At 34.8% G+C, this 17050-nt stretch overlaps 1 protein-coding gene across 2 annotated transcripts in view; it reads right to left on the bottom strand.

Moving 5' to 3' along the window:
• LOC123679301 overlaps positions 1-17050 on the bottom strand; it is a 142639-nt gene that overhangs the window by 111054 nt on the left and 14535 nt on the right. Inside the window, exon 2 of one of the 2 annotated variants that reach the window (XM_045616818.1) lies at positions 4240-4282. The exons of the other annotated variant lie outside the window; for it this stretch is intronic. The gene's annotated coding sequence lies outside the window, so the exon portion shown is untranslated. The remainder of the gene's footprint in view (positions 1-4239; positions 4283-17050) is intronic. 2 annotated transcript variants of the gene reach the window in all.

The following is a 17050-nucleotide window of genomic DNA, read 5'->3' as shown; positions in this document are numbered from 1 at the left end:
ACGGTATTTTTTACCTCGTATGTACGGAGTGATCCAAAAGTTCAGGTCATTCCTTTTTGGAGTGGTAGTTCTTGTTAAAATAAGGGCTTTTTTCAAGTAAAATTTGGTTCTATCTCGAGCCCATTCGGTTATACAGGCTGTTTAACTGTTTTTTAATGAATTTGAATAAATTAGTTGAGATAATGAGCGTTTGAAGTTTGGTTGATATTGTACTAAGAGGATTTCCATGATTCTGTTGAATTCCCATAATGCCTTAATGGCGTAGTTTTTGGGGATATGGTACCATCAGTCGACCCTCACCTCTAAGCTAATGAGTAGAAGAACAGTTTAGAGCCACTTTTCCGAATTTTCTTCACAAAAAAACCCTTCTCAGATGCCGCTAGTAAGTGCCGCATTGAATATTAAATATTATCATTAAATAAATAGATATAAATAGTTTATTTCATCTCTTCTTACAAACAAATGTAACAACAAATGAAAATAACGATACATACTGAATAATTATCAAACTAATCAATTTTCCCCTATAACCCCTAAAATTTTCTACATAACATATTCTATTCTATGCTCAAATGTCACGAGAATCGAGAAATGTCAAATATAAAGAATGTATGCGCCATCTGAAAATCTAGTGATCTCTCAAAATCAAGTAGGCTTAAATCTCTCGTTTTGACCCCAACATGAACTATCAAATTTGAAATGAAGCGCACGGAAATGAGAACATATCAGTGATTCGATATTTCACCCAATTCGCGAGTTTCTCTACAAAGAACGCACTTTTTATGTCTCATATTGAATCAACGTTTCATGTCAACTCAAAATATATTGAAATAAATATCTAAATATATCAGAAATTCAGAAAACAAACTTCAAGCGCGCCAAACGACATGAAACAACGGATGACACTAGGCGAGCAATAGTTGCCAAACCTTGGATTTCAGCAGGTAGATACAGAAAATAATAAATATTCTGCTCATTATAAATTCGACAATTAGAAAAAATATCGGATTCCAAATATTCAAATTTGCATATTTTCTTGAGAATCACTCAAATAAATAACTTTCATTAAATATAAAATACATTCATAACGATATAGAAAAATTGTGGATTCGAAAATATATCACAATCCGACAACGTAATCTAGCCATGTTGGGGACCTGTAAAAATTGCGTATACTCCCTCTATCTATGTTTATAACTCTGTTTTGTCCCAAAATTTCACAGGTATAAGTAGACACAACAGAGTTTCTAGACATCTCAATGATTGATTGATCAAATCTTTTAACAATGTGCTTGGCTGGTCGCCGTCGACTCATGAGACAATCTTTCACAAAAACTTGAAAATCACAAAAAATCTCAACAATCACAAACTACTTTTACAATTTCAACTTTAAAAACGCTCCAATATTATTTTCAAAAAGACTTTCAAACTATGGAGCTCCAAAGCGTGACGTGAGGAAAAGTAGCCATCTCACCGTGACGACAATTTCGGAACTCCAGAAATCTTAATCATAGAAAAGAGCACATCATTTCACAGAACCTCTCGAAGAGTATATTCTGTGCTCATTCGACGATGTCGTCATCTTCCAACAACGTATATGGAATCAAAACATTCCCGTTCATGAGACGACGTCTTCTCACGTCAATGAAAATTCCAGAGCTCGGGACGTTGATGCGCCTTCCGTAATTGCCCGGACGCGACCCGGTGCAAAACCGTGGGCGGAGCCGCGTACATAGAGCAATCAATATTCATGACCCGACTCGGGTACTGCCAATAAAAGTCAAACTGCCGGATCGGCATCGCGATGAATGACAAATTAGCGACTTCGCATTAGCATATAATTGACTGACGCCCCCTCTCTCCACAACCTAGATCGGCGCGTAATTTTCAACCCCTGAAGGTTCAAGAAGACGCGACGCCAGGGATCGATCTGTAGAATGAAGATAGTCGAGTTTTAAACGAGAATAGAGCACTCGTATCCAGCAGAGAAGACGTTTAGAGCCAACATACAGCGAGCAATATTCGATAGGGTGTACCACAAGGTTCTGTAATAGGACCCATACTGTTTAATATCTTCGTTCTAGATAAGTCAAAGATAAGGAGCGAGATAGCTCAGTTCAGAGAAGAAACTCGATCTACTTTTTCGAACGCAAAAGCGTGATACCTCCAGAAGGACGTGGTTAAAGCTTAGAACTATTTAGGACGATGGGAAATGAAGATAAGATAAGACCGAAGCAATCTATTCTGAGGCAAACCGAACATAGAAAGAGAAACGTGAATTACAAAAGGTCAGTAAGTCGAATGAAAGTAAAAAGCAAAATAATGTATTCTCTAATGACAATGATACAATTTGAAAATAAAGAAAAATACGATAAGATGAAAAATGAAGATAAGATGAGACCAAATTTGGTTTTTCGCCGTGCATCAGTTGAAGAATATCTTCTTTCGGCCATAACTTCAGAACGCCTGAAACTATCGCTTTGCGACCTTCAGGTTTTTTCATGCAAATTTTATGGAACTTCTGTTTCTGTTGAGAAAATTCTATCATTACATTTAAAATTTCAAAGTAAAATGAACAAAACAATGAACTTATTACTTAGCGCCCCTTATCGAAAGCAGCAAAAACAAATTTATCATGAGTATATTTTGTCCTCAATCAACAAGATATTATCTCTTAGACAAGATCTAATTTGCTCAAAAATGTTGAGTCAAACTGAAGTTACAGGCACTCCAATTAGTCAGATTTCTCCCTTTCACCTACACTTATTTGATTTCGTAAAATCGAAAGTGACAATTCAAAAAGATAGAGAATTTCACAAGGATTGCAGTGATTATATTTTTTCTTCAACTTAATATGAAACATTTTCGAGTAAAATTAATTTTTCTACTCGACGATAGCTATTACGTCCCCTAGTGGTAGAGGTATGAACTTCAAAACAATTTCCAGTGTGTTTTCTTGTACAGTTTAGTGGTAAAAATTTTTACCGCAAGTCTCTACGATGAGTGGATCCTGAGATATAGCCGCTTACCTCGCTTATTTGCCCACCCTGTACATGTGGCTATTCTCGTTATTGAACAAAATCTAAATAATAAAGGCAACGGCAATTGGCAAAAAAAATACCTTAGAGAGTAAAATAATTAGACATAGTATATCAGGTATACCACAAGGATCTGTAATAGGCCACTACTGTTTAATATTTTTGTTTCAGATGTCCCAGAGAGCAGAAAGATCCATTTCGGTACAAACAATACGATGAAAGAGAGAAATAAAAATATTATTTTACAAGAAAATGGAATGGAAGAAATAAGGTGAATATCTATGCTCAGAGTTTCGGTAAAAGTTAAAAAACGAAGAAAATGGTAATTTTGAGCATTACATATGCAGAAAGCTCAGGCATAATACAAAAACTTCAAGAAGTCCTTACTTCGCAAAGTGCATTAAAACACTAAAATGACATGCCAAAGGAGCTCCATATCAAGGGTACAATCACCAGATAAAAGATGATCTGAAGATAGAAATTATAGAAGGGGTCATACAGAAATATATAAAAAGATTATTGTGAGAAAGTGCAAATTACGGAATCAGCAGAATATTCGCAACCCTGTTCAGAAAAAGTGACAAAATGGCATCATTAGAAAATCCATACGAGGATTTTTGAGTTTACCCCGAAGGCAAGTGTTAAAAATGACACAAGAGGTGTAAGAAAAAAATTCCTGTCATCTTAAAAGTATAAAGGCTCGAATTAAAATCGGCTACGCCCTTATCTGAACACAGCAAGGCCCAAGGGTTGAGGGGGTTATTATTTAGGTCAGGGAGAAGTTGCTACTTCCTCGTATTAGATGTTCAGGAAGGTTGGGGAGAAGGGGCTTGAGACGTTCGGGAAATAATGAAACGAGTTTCAGAAGTACGTGGAATTTTCTCCTCGATTATTCTTTCATGAGATTGGCTGGAACTTGCTAGAACTTGCAGGTTTCCATATTTTTCGAGTGACGACTGGAGAAGCCTAAGTTTTTAGTTATAGAAATTCAACGTGTAAAGGAATATCAAGTTGAAATTGCATTTTTTGCTAGAACTTTTTCACGAAACAACAAAAATTCTCAATTCAAACATAACGATTCATCATTAAAAATCAAATTATTGACATTGTAGAATCTCAACAAAAAATAAACATTTATATTTGTAAGAGAATTTAATAATTATGATCGAAATTATCTACTAGTTTCTAATATATTCCTTACCTCGAAATCTTAAAATTATTTTTGAATCTTCAACATCCAACATCTGAAACAAAAAAAAAATAGGTAAGATTATTGTTGTACTTAAATCCAAGTTTGCCATAAAATGAGAAGAAATTTGCTATTCAATAAAAAAGTTATCTTTGATACGCCAATTCATTCTCCTACGAGAATAAATTTTTATTATAAGATAAAAGCTCACAGATAATAATACCTTGTAATCAAGAACAATCATTGAGATAAGTACGCGTAACTCGAATTTATAAAAACAATTCCACACAAAAAAATTGTGTGATTACCCTCTCACACTAACAAAACAATAAGCAACCTTCAACCTTTCAAAATTCAAATAAAATTCTGCCTAATTCCGAAAATTTCACAGAGCACGATTTCATTTACGTCAAATTCGTTGGCCTCAATGAAAAACTTCGAGGGTCACCGTTTTGGAGACCTCAGGTAGACGTGGATAAAGATAAAATCGCGATTTCCATTAAATGAGTTCAGCGCACCCGAAATTTGCAGCCATTATATGCGTTTTTATCGGGTTCAAAGACCAAAGAAGCATTGTGAACGAAATTCAAATCGATCGTGGGTACGTTCCAGCTTTTGATGTGGGCTTTTTGTTGTTTATTCAGATCCACGCCAATTCCAGGTGACAAAATCGACTTTTTCACGTATCCACGCTTTGGTCCAATTAGCCTGTAAAATATTGCAAAATCGTTTTTTTTCCTTCCCACCAATGACACTTATGGATGGGTTATTCAGGATTATGGGTAAATAACCAAAAGTTAGTTTAATTTAGCTTATTAACTCACAATCCGATGAATTACCCAAAAATCACACCGATGACACTTATGGATAGAATATTCCGGGTTAATAACCATTAATAGATAAGTTAAGGTTAGGTTATTAACCCACAATCCTATAAATAACTCCATAATACCACCAATGACACTTATGGTTAGAATATTCAGGATTTTGGGTAAATAACCAAAAGTTCAGGTTAGGTTTTTAACCCACATTCCTATTAATAACCCCATAACCCCACCGATGACACTTATGTTTGGAATATTCAGGATTGTGGGTAAATAACCAAAAGTTCAGGTTAGGTTTCTAACCCACATTCTTATTAATAACCCCATAATCCCACCGATGACACTTATGGTTGGAATATTCAGGATTGTGGGTAAATAAGCAAAAGTTCAGGTTAGGTTTTTAACCCACATTCCTATTAATAACCCCATAATCACACCGATGGCACTTATGGTTGGAATATTCAGGATTGTGGGTAAATAACCAACAGTTCAGGTTAGGTGTTTAACCCACATTCCTATAAATAACCCCATAATCCCACCGATGACACTTATGGTTAGAATATTCAGGATTGTGGGTAAATAACTAACAGTAAGGTTAGGTTAAGTTATTCACTGGATAATGGGTAGGTAGTGTAATATAAAATCACTATTGATCATTAACCCATAATCCTGAATATCAATCATAAACGAAAACGTGAAAAATCAATGTTAACCAGTGGTTAGTTTAGGCTGAGTGAGTAACCCAAACTGTTGGTTATCTACCGATATTCTCGAAAAGTAACCTAATCTAACTATTGGTTATTTACCCATATTCCCTAAATTTCGAGCCATAAGTGTCATCAGTGGAGATTTTGTCATTTTCTGCAGACTGCAAAATGTGTTGAATCGACTTTTTCATGTTATGTTGCGAAAAAGAATTACCAAGACCTTTTTGATTTATTAGTTCTTGGAACTTTTCAGTATTCTCGGATGCAAAGTAAAGCGCAGGCCGCTGGCATTCCATCCACTGAGAGGAACTTCGTGTTGGCGTAATCCATATTGAAATTTTCCCGATTACCCGGGGTTATTTTCGTCGTAAGGGAAAATAGAGTGAATCTTTCAATTACGTCAATGTGCTGATTAGAAATTCCAAAGTGCAACTAAATGAGGAAGTAAACAGAAAAACCACAACATGTGCATGATGCCGAATGACGCAGTAAATTATTATTCAAAACACACAAAAAAATATTCAGTTGTTTTCAATTGATGACATTTTCCAGGAAATCTATTTCGAACCCTTCATAGCTTTTTGGTTGATAAGATTCAAGGTCGACTATGGAGGACTGATCAGATTTCACGAAACACGAATTGAGTTGATCGACCAAATTTTGACAGAGAATCAACTTGAATTAGTATAAAAGTAATTTCAAGAGAATTGCAACACCTTGGAAAACCCTAACTGAAATAGAATTTTCCATGAATTTGATCTTGTCTTTTCAACGAAATATCAGTGGTTGTTTATTTGTTTTATATTTCCTGGAAAACTCATCATGTATTGAGTTTGCATGAAATCGACATTCACGTTCGTGTTTTCTTTGAATTATGTGTTGCCCGAGCAATTCCAAGTAAATTTGATTTAACAACCATTTGTTGATTAAAAGCTTTGTCCTCTTAACCAAAATTTGTAAATGAATTTCCAACTTTGAACACTTTACCAACTCCATAATCATGACATAATGAATACGTCATTATGACAGCCAAAATAGAGCCATTACAGAGACAATAATGGCCATTATAAAACTTTACCAGACATACAACGCCCCCTAGTGTCGATAAAACACAACGACCTATACGAATATCCCACAACTTGTTATGTTATGATAAAATGTCTTCGAAAAATTCCTTAAATCCCGTTATGTTTGCTCTAATGATAAGATATGTTCTCTTTCATCATATTGGACCACCGCGGTTCTACCATTCATAAAATAAGAATGTGTATTTGTAGTGATTGGTTGTGTCACTCGAGATTTTATCCCATTTTCCGGGAATTTGATTTTTTTGTACCTGCGTTTCTTAGAAGAAAGTAATATGAACGCGCTATCCTCAGGATGAGGACCAGTTCTCACGCTCTCGTCTGACGTGCGTTTGAGAAACTTCAGAGGGGTGATTTCTCACAAATGTCTTATGGGAAAATTCGATAAGGATTGAGAACATTTAGTTCGTTCATGGTTAATTTTATTTCAATAAAGTTGAAAAGAATCATTAAAAACGAAAAATGACTATATAGGATATACAATACAGTAAAACCTCGATTATCCGTTCTCCTATTATCCGTTTTACTCTGTAATCCGTGCTCGTCGACATTTTCACTCATCCGTTCCTACGAGCAGACATCCACTCGATTATCCGGGATTCAATTCATTACGCATGCGCCATAGTAATAATTTGGTATAATTTGAAAATGTTTTAGTCGATGATGTTGAGGAATGGCTAAATTCGGGTTTAAATGAACCCGGTTATCAGATACTGGATGATTCAGAAATCGCATCAAAATTTTCCCAACCTAACCACTGTATGGATACAGACGATTGTCGATTAAAGTGTTGAAGAATTTTCCACGCAGGAAATAGTTATTCATAATACAAGTGCAGAAGGCATTGATATTCTTCCACGAGCTCAAAATTCAAAAACGAGCCACGAAGTGGCGAGTTTTTGAATGGACGAGTGGTAGAATGTGCCTTCTGTACGAGTATTATACATTATTTTCTCTAATTCATTGCATTTTTATTGAAATTAATGAAATATCTCCATAAATATCTTTTAGTGATTTTTGCATTGAAAAATGTTGTTCGGGTGAACTGATTTCTTCAAGGCAAATTGATGAATCGATAGATAAAGCCGTGGCGGAAAGTTCGGAGTACCAACATATAATAATAAAATATAACCATGAAAATTGTGCGTTTCAGATATATTTTCGCACGATTTTCTTCTACAAGATGTGGAAGAATGAACGGAATAACCACAGAATTAGAGAAACACTGTTTCTGTCAAAGACGCGTTGAAATTTGCAAATGGTCTGATGCACTATTTAGAGCAGGAAAATGATACGGATTATATTGATGTCCTCCACTTGAGGAAAATTCGGGCTCACATTTGTCTCAAGATGAATAATAAAAAAAAGACAGACAAAAATTACATACTTTTTCAACTAAAATATATACATTCGATGTATTATAGGTACCAATGCAATGATTTGTTTTTCATTTGTATATTTTTATATGGTATTATGATTCTATTGATTTTGTTGCTTAATAAATAATTGTACCCCATACATTTCTCTAATTTTCATAGTTGTTGTGCGTATTTTGAGGAATTTCGATTGTCCGTGTTTTTCGATTATCCGGGAACCGTTTCCCCTCCATTAGGCCGGATGATCGAGGTTCTACTGTATACCTTCGTCTAACTTTTTCAAATTATTAGAAAAATTATAATTTGTATCATTCAATCGCATTTTTGAGTTTTGGAAATATTTATTATATACAGGGTGAGCCTTTGACTTGTACATATATTTCAACCGAAGATTCCTGAGGTCAAAAGAAACACTTTTTTCCTTTACCATTTTATCCGATTCGGCCCAACGAATAGTGAGTCAATTAAGTGAATAATGTCGTCAATGAATTTTTCTCAAATTTGTCTTATAATTCAAAAATGAGCACCTATTCTGAACGTTGTTGAAGTATGTATCTTTCTATGATCAAATAGCAGAACCTACTGAATAGAAATGACATAAGTATCAAAAAATGATACATGGATAGCCATTCAAACCATATTATATCATAATGATAATTGTATAATTAGTGAACCCATCATGAATATCTGATGCTCCACATTTTGTTTTTTAATAATTGAAAAGAATAAACCAATCAAAAGAAAGAATTATTCAAACTTCAATAATTCATGACGATAGAAAATTATCTATAATTAATAGAGAAGTATGTATTTTACCGTATATCAGTCCCGGAGGAATTTAATTGTGGAAAACCAAGCTTCAAATAACGATAATGATAATTTCTTCGATTTTATTGTAATCTATAGATGGGCTCCTTTTCAATCACGCTGCGATCTTCTGTACCGACAAATTGTTCATTCAGACATGTTTATTTCCTGAAAGTTCTACCAAAAATCTTCAATTCGAAAATATCCTATCGAAATGTCAAATTGACTATATCACCTTTCAAAACTAAATACACAGAAGAGTAATAAGTTGCGATCATAGAATATTACTCTGAGGTTTTTATGTCAAAATTAATAGATGTATCCATAGAGTAATGTGTATTACTCTGAGGATGTATCACAGTGGCGACAATTCGTTCAAATTGAGCCTAAAAATGGCGAACCATATGGTTTTACCATAGAACTTGAGGATACAATTGACTGAACTGAACTGAAAATTAAAGTTATTGTGTCTGATTCATTCAACTGAAGAATACTACACAGTGACTCAATAAAATGGGCCTTACATTTTGAATAAATCCCAAAAATCCGGTAAACGGAGCATTCTTCTGGTAATATGATCAGCCAAAGGAGACCAATCAACAAATCAAAGAATACGTTGGTGTTAAATATCAAGTGCAAGAATACATACTCATATAGGCTTCAAATCAACACTGCTGCCCTCTGTATTTGCAGAAAAAATATTACATAATATAATTCGCCAAATCGGCCAATTAGGTTATTAAAAAAATTGCAAAACCGCAATTAAGAACCGAACTAAATTTAAATATCACCCTTTAGTCCCAAACTATACACCTGCTGCGACCAAATTACAAAACTCACCTAACCGTCTCTTCCGAACTATTAACTATTACCGAACAACTCGATTAGAAATCCACGCAATCAAAAATTGCAGTTCTGCACTTACGTAACGTGCTGAAAAGCAACAACAATTCGCAACATTTCGAAACGTTTGAAGTTCCACTTATCAAAGTAGGTCTAAGTCATGTTGTGTCTGTCAAAGTTGTCACGAGACGAATCGTGCTTAGCCAGAATTCTTCCATAGGATGTTGAAACAGCGACGTTACAACGTAACAGAATTGGCGGGACTTCTGCGAGACAGGGATGCTGAGAGCAGACAGGTCTTCTGCAAGCTCATGGAGATCCTGGTCCAGACCAAGTCCATGCAGGAGAAGCTGGAGTCTGTTATCGCTAGATTCGATCAGATAAGCCACAAAACGCAGAATCAACAACAGATATTCTATGATAACGTCAGGAATCTACAGACGAAGCTGAACAATCAAGAGAACTTGCTGAAAGAAAAGTTGAACTTGCACGTCAGTGCCTATTTCAGGAATTTTGAGGTTCAGGATAAATACGAAGAGGAAGAAAAACCTGAAGAGTTTCATCTTGAAACGATGGAAGGACAAAGCAATGCTAGTCTACCAAAAGGTCCTGCATCCTTGACGAAAGCGCAGAAGAACGCTTGCAATAGGATAAGGAAGATCAGGGATAACCTCAAGGGCACGCACATTGAAGCTTGGAATGTATTAGAAGGCGTACAATCGAACAGGCAGTAAAAGAACAAAATGTGGATATTCTAATTTAGTTGTATGTACAACCCGTATTGAAAATTGTCTGTGGGAAATTAATAAATATTACTTAGACATGGGAAAGCTTCAAAGCATAGTCTTCCACATCTTTTTCAAATAATCAGTAAGACAGAAAGGGATTTTGTGGTATCATTTCTGATTATAATTTTTTTTTCGCGACCTAATCAAAAACTGATAAGATAAATGAATAAGTAATTACCATTTCTCATAATACCTAACAAAATTTTACAACTTATGGTATATGAAACCCTTTTTCAAAGGCTACATTTGAGCTTTGGTCCGAGCTTAAATTATAAAGCATGCTTTTAGGCCTAGTTTCTAACATTAGGCAGGAATTCAATAACTCATTTGTTAAAGTGGCTGTTTGGCAGGTGACACCGTCTTGTTGAAACCACATATCCTCCAGATTATTATGAACACACCAGAAAAAAATGTATTTAACATTGTTCTGCATCGTTCTCCATCATTGACTCTATTACTGTTCGACCATTTTCTTCAAAGAAACATGGAACTATGACTCTGCCAGCATGAATTGCACACCACACTCTGACTTTTTCTGAATGCATAGAGTTAATAGGTAAAATTCAATGATGTTGACTGTTAATCATCCGGAAATAAAATTGATAAAAAATATCCGGCCACATTCTATTGAGAAATTACAATCGTGAAAATTTGCAGGATATTTTTATATTCCTATATATTTATAGAAAAGTCAAGGTTGCACTTCGGTATTTGAATGTTGTTTACGATATATGAGACCGAGAATGATATCTTACTCCTATTTTATTATTTTTCTTCTAAATATTCCTACGGCAATCTAGTCCATTTACATAAGTGAGTAGATAATAACTAGTTTTTAGTTTCTTCGAGTTAAGGAGTGCTATTTTTTTTTCGGTCGAAGATCTAGCTTCCATAACTGGTGTTATTCGATCGCAATCTTCAGGTTTGTCTTTTGCCGACGGCATATGAAATTTGAGAAAAGTTTCCTTTAATGGAAAATTTGAGTACTGGTTTTACAAATCAAATGAGAAGAAGTAAAGTTTCCTAAATAATAGAACTGCAAGATTAAAGTCACGTCAACCTTTATGGATTAATATTTTTCTTCAATCTAATGAAAATTACAAGGAAATTTGGCGTTCGGAATGGAGTTCATGTGATGTCTTCAACAACATAAAGTCTAATCAGTTGGTTCTTCAGAGAAAGTTCCAAGTTGCAATCCTCCTAGGAAAATTTGGTATAGATACTTGAATCGACTTAGGACTGGTCATGGTCGTTGCAATAGTATGCTCTTCAAATGGCATTCTATTGAAAGCCCACTATGTGAGTGTGGTGTAGAAAAAACCATTGACCACTTGTCGAATAGCTGTCTAATGTATAAATTTCATGGTGGTTTTCAAGATTCAAAGATTTTTTTTAGAATGGGTCGCTAACTTTGAGTCAATATAAGGAAAACTATAGCATGTATTACTCCTTTCTTGTTATTTTCTTCTTTTTCAGATTTAATTATAATATATGCGTCGTCAACTTTTGGTGAAGACGAAGGATTGTTAAGATTGTGTTTGGATGAAGAAGAAGCCGTTATTATGTAAACAAATGCACAAACCAATCGCTACACCTATACAGGGAGTCAGAGTTTTTGCTGAAGTTTATATCTGTGCTATTGTATAATACCTAGTTGAAATGTATGATACCCCGTTCACATTTGCTCTGCTAATACTGAGATTTCATCTACACATGCTTTATTGTTTGAAGTTATCAATTTTTTTTTATTGCTCTATCCCAAAAGAATATACAGTGGACTCTCGTTAACTCGAAATACCATGGGACCAAAGAGAAACGTATAGTTCGATTTAGGCGTAGTTTGAGTTATACAGGTCATTCTTGATTAAATTCTACTTACAAGGAGTATGAGATATAGGGGTAAATCTAATAAAAATTCTAGTTATAGGGGTATTTTGTGATATTCATACACTGTAGTAGACGTAGATCGTACATATTTGGATGAATTTACTGAAAAATGAATTGACATCAGAAAAATTTTAAATGAAATAGATCGACGTCTCAAATGTTGACAGTTGTTATGTGAAACCATCACCCGAATTTTTTTAATTATGTAGAACAATTTCTACAGACATTGCCAGTTGTACGCTATGTAGAGTGTTGGTATCAGCATGATTACTTAATTGATAGAGCATTACTTATCGAACAGGATTCAGGTTTTTACAAAACTCAAGTGGTGGTTTCACATAACAACTGACCAAAGTAACAAGTAATTTGACAATTCTGACATCAAACCAACACTCAAACAAAAAAATAAAAAGGAAGTTCAAATTTGCGTAGCAAGACTCGATATTTTTGTTGAGTGTGATACATTGTTGAATTCGTAATTTTTTTTTTATCACCCCATAAGGAGAACCAATTTGGTGTCCATAAGTAAACAAATTGACTATCACGTCTCTGAAACAATAGAAAACATAAAAATCTGAAGACACCATCAGAATCTCCATGTTGTATAATGGCTACGAACCAAATTTCGTGAAGTTATCTACAAAAACAAATGAGTTATACATAAAAAAGAAAACATCGATATTTAGTTTTTTTGATATATCTCGGGAACCATTTGAGATATTTGGGATCTGTTCACACCAACACACTCATCGAGTGTTATCGAGGATTTCGAGTTAACGATGTTCGAGTTACGAGAGTATACTGTAGTATACAATGTACAGTGGACTCTCGTTAACTCGAAACACCAAGATTTTTTCGTCGAGTTTCGAATAGTTCGACATAGGCGTAGTTCGAGTTATACAGGTCATTCTTGATTAAATTCGACTTACAGAGGTAATTATATATAGAGGTAAGCCGAGAGGTAAACCAAATGATAATTCGGGTTATAGAGGTAAAGAATATATTTATTCCCTATAATAAAAGTAGATCGTACATATTTGATGAATTTACTGAAAAATGAATTAACAATAGAAAATGTCACAATGAAATAGATCAACGTGTATTTGTGTTGACAAAAGCCAATTGACAAATTCTGAATATTTTACGAGCTTTTCTGAAGGAGGAGTCTGATTTAGACTCTAAAACGTCAAAAGAGTAAATTAATTCATAGTGTTATTGTTCGTTTCTTTTTTGGTAAAAATTTTTTCATCCTGGCAAATTATTGCAATTATTGCGCAGGAGCATTTTATTCAAATTTTATAAGCTTGTTTCATAAGCTGAGAGTGAAAACTCTAAATAAGTTTTTCGTAAAAACTCCAATCTACCGAGAGGTCTCTCAGAGACTTAGGAAAGTCGGGATAAAAAACATTAGACAAAAAATGTATTTCAAACAACCTTTACATAACTAAGCAACAAATGAAACAAAATTCCATAAAATCTCAAGATGCAATTATTGCATCATTAAATACGCTCGATTCATCGACACGTTTCGACTTGTGCGGCGGGGTTAGGAATTAACTGCTGACTTCGAATTATAGAGGTAATTTTTGTGTTCCTTAGACTTATAGAGGTAAAAATGGTAAAATATATCCGTAAAATCGTTTCGAGTCATGCATGGAAATTTTTTCGGCTCAGACAGGTTTTTCCAAGGGGATTCGAGTTAACGAGAGTTCACAGTATTTCATTCCAGAATTCAAAAAATTTGATTCGTCCAAAAAAGGCAGTCCAGTATTTCGAAGCGCGCAATAGATCAAGAACTCCACAATATCTAGTTTTCCATGAAACGTCCCTTTTTATCTACGACTAGGATTTGTTTTGATCTTGTTCTAAATAAACAATTCCGTTTATCAAGGTCCGCCTTTGCATGGCGAAGACGCATACCAGAGTCGATTATTTGGGTCGACGGTGTTTACCGCTTCTATTGTATTCCGCTAAGAAGGCGACGATCAATTTGTATAGAACGGCCAGACAACGGTTACATTTTATCGTAAAAAGTGATAATGCTTTATCGGAACATGATTGCTTCCAGAATTGTTTATTTCTGAACACCTTGATTTGTTCGGCTTCTTATCGGTCGAATGAATTTCAATTCGGATTGGTACAGGTCGTCTACGACGGTATACAGAGTAAGTTTTTATAGTTTGGAACGCCTCAATTATCTGAGAAACGGATAGCACAATATTTATAGATTTTGGAAGGATCTTGTGTTATGGCCGATATTATGGTGGTATTCACATTATTGTCAGATCCTTTCATTTTCCGAAACTTTATCATTTCGAATGGATCACCCTGTATATTTTTTGAATTTTGAAATCCTTAAGAAACACTGAATATTTTTCATATAATGTTGTCTATACCCAAATACCTAATTTCGGAGTAATAGCTACTTCACCAAAGATGTAATAATACAGATGGCTATGACTGTTTTTTAATCAGAATCAAAAAGACCGAAACCCATATCTTCACTTTCAGATTCCTCCTTTTTCTCTTCTTTCTTTGCCTCTTGAGCAGCAGCAACAGGGGCGGCAGTTGCTGCGGGAGCAGCAAAATTGGCAAAAATCGATTTTATTATTCAACATAGTTGCCTTCGAGGGCGATACAGCGATTATAGCGATCTTCCAACTCTTCGATATCATTTTTGTAGTACGATTTGTCTTTTGCTTCAAATTGAGCCTCTCTTTCGGATTACTTCTTCATTGGCGCTAAATTTCTTTCCAGCAAGCATTCTTTTGTGGTCTGAGAACAGGAAAAAGTTGCTGGTGGTCAGATCTGGCGAATACGGTGGATGCCGAAGCAATTCGAAGCCCAATTCATGCAATTTTGCAATTGTTTTAATCGATTTGTGACACGGCGCATTGTCTTGATGAAATAGCACCTTTTTTCTCTTCAAATTGGGCCGTTTTTAAAAGTTTTCATCTTTCAAACGATGCAATAACGCTATATAATAATCGCTGTTGATGTTCTGGACCTTTTGGAGGTAATCAATGAATATTATACCTAGCGCATCCCAGAATACTGATATCATAACCTTGCCAGCTGACTGTTGTATTTTTCCCCGCTTTGGATTCGGTTAATCGTGTGCAGTTCATTCAGCTGACTGTCTATTGGATTCCAGACTGAAATGATGGAGCCATGTTTCATCCATTGTCATATATCGGCGCAAAAATTCAGGTATATTGCCTCAAACACTGCTCAGAATCATTAACACATATGCTTTTGATCGATTGTGAGCTCGCGCGAAAGCCATTTTGCACACAGCTTTCTCATGTACAAATATTCCTGAATGATATTATGTACACGTTCAGATGATATCTTCACAATGTCTGCTATCTCGATCAACTTCACATTACGGTCATTCAAAATTTTTTTGTGAACTTTTTTGATTTTTTCGTCGCTGACAGCCTCTTTTGGGCGTCCACTGCGTGCGGCGTCTTCGGTGTTCATTTCACCACATCTAAACTTAGCATACCAATCAATGATGGTTGATTTTCCTGGTGGAGACCCCGGAAACTCTTCATCAAGCCAAGATTTTGCTTCAACTGTATTTTTCCCTTCTAAAAGCAGTATTTTATTAGCACACGAAATCCTCTTTTTTTTTCATCTTTTTTCAAATAACAAAAGTAACTTCACTCACAACGCAATGTCTCACAAATTAATGGTCAGACTGCTGTCAAATCGTTTGAAGGTTGGTACTAACTAAAAATCATATGGATTTAATACTAGCACTGCCATCTGTGCATCAAACCGGGGACTTTTCAATTAGCTTAATATGGATCCATCTCAATCCTCAAATTTTCGAAATACAGGGTGTCGAAATCAGAAAATGACATTTCCTAAAGTAACATTTTTCATAGGAAAACATCTTGAATGAAACTCTTATGCACGACAAATATCGCTTACGCATAAAATAATAAATTTAGACTGATTTTTAATAAAAATCATTGTTGGGGATTATTAATGGGAGAATTCTTGTTGGGATAGTGTACAACGTCTTTCATTATACAATGACAAAATAACAATAACGTGTCTCTTACCGTAACTCTGTATGAAATTCTCATTGTATTCAACTTTTTGACAACTTTTGTAATAATGTTCACCCCTCTTAATATATTACACTGTGTATCTCAAAAATTGGTCATAGCAGAGCCAGTTCCGTTGACATTATAATAGTGTATTCGAACTAAGATTAATGACAAAAAAAAAGGAAAATTCCACGGACGACTTTTTCAATCACAAGATGAATAATGAACTGAACGAATTTCATTTTGAATAATGTTTGACTCACCCCGTATCTAAAAATAATTTTTATTGAAAACCACAGTCTAAAATATTTGTCGCGCAAAACTGTTTCATTCAAGATGTTTTCCTACGAGAAATATTACTTCAAAGAAACGTCATTTTTCAACATCGACGCCCTGTATCTCGAAAACTAGTCATATGATCGAGTTGGACCCATAGACTTTCTTT

This window comes from Harmonia axyridis, chromosome 4 (genome assembly GCF_914767665.1).
Source record: "Harmonia axyridis chromosome 4, icHarAxyr1.1, whole genome shotgun sequence".
Lineage (NCBI taxonomy): Eukaryota > Metazoa > Arthropoda > Insecta > Coleoptera > Coccinellidae > Harmonia > Harmonia axyridis.
This window is presented reverse-complemented; position numbering and strand designations above follow the sequence as displayed.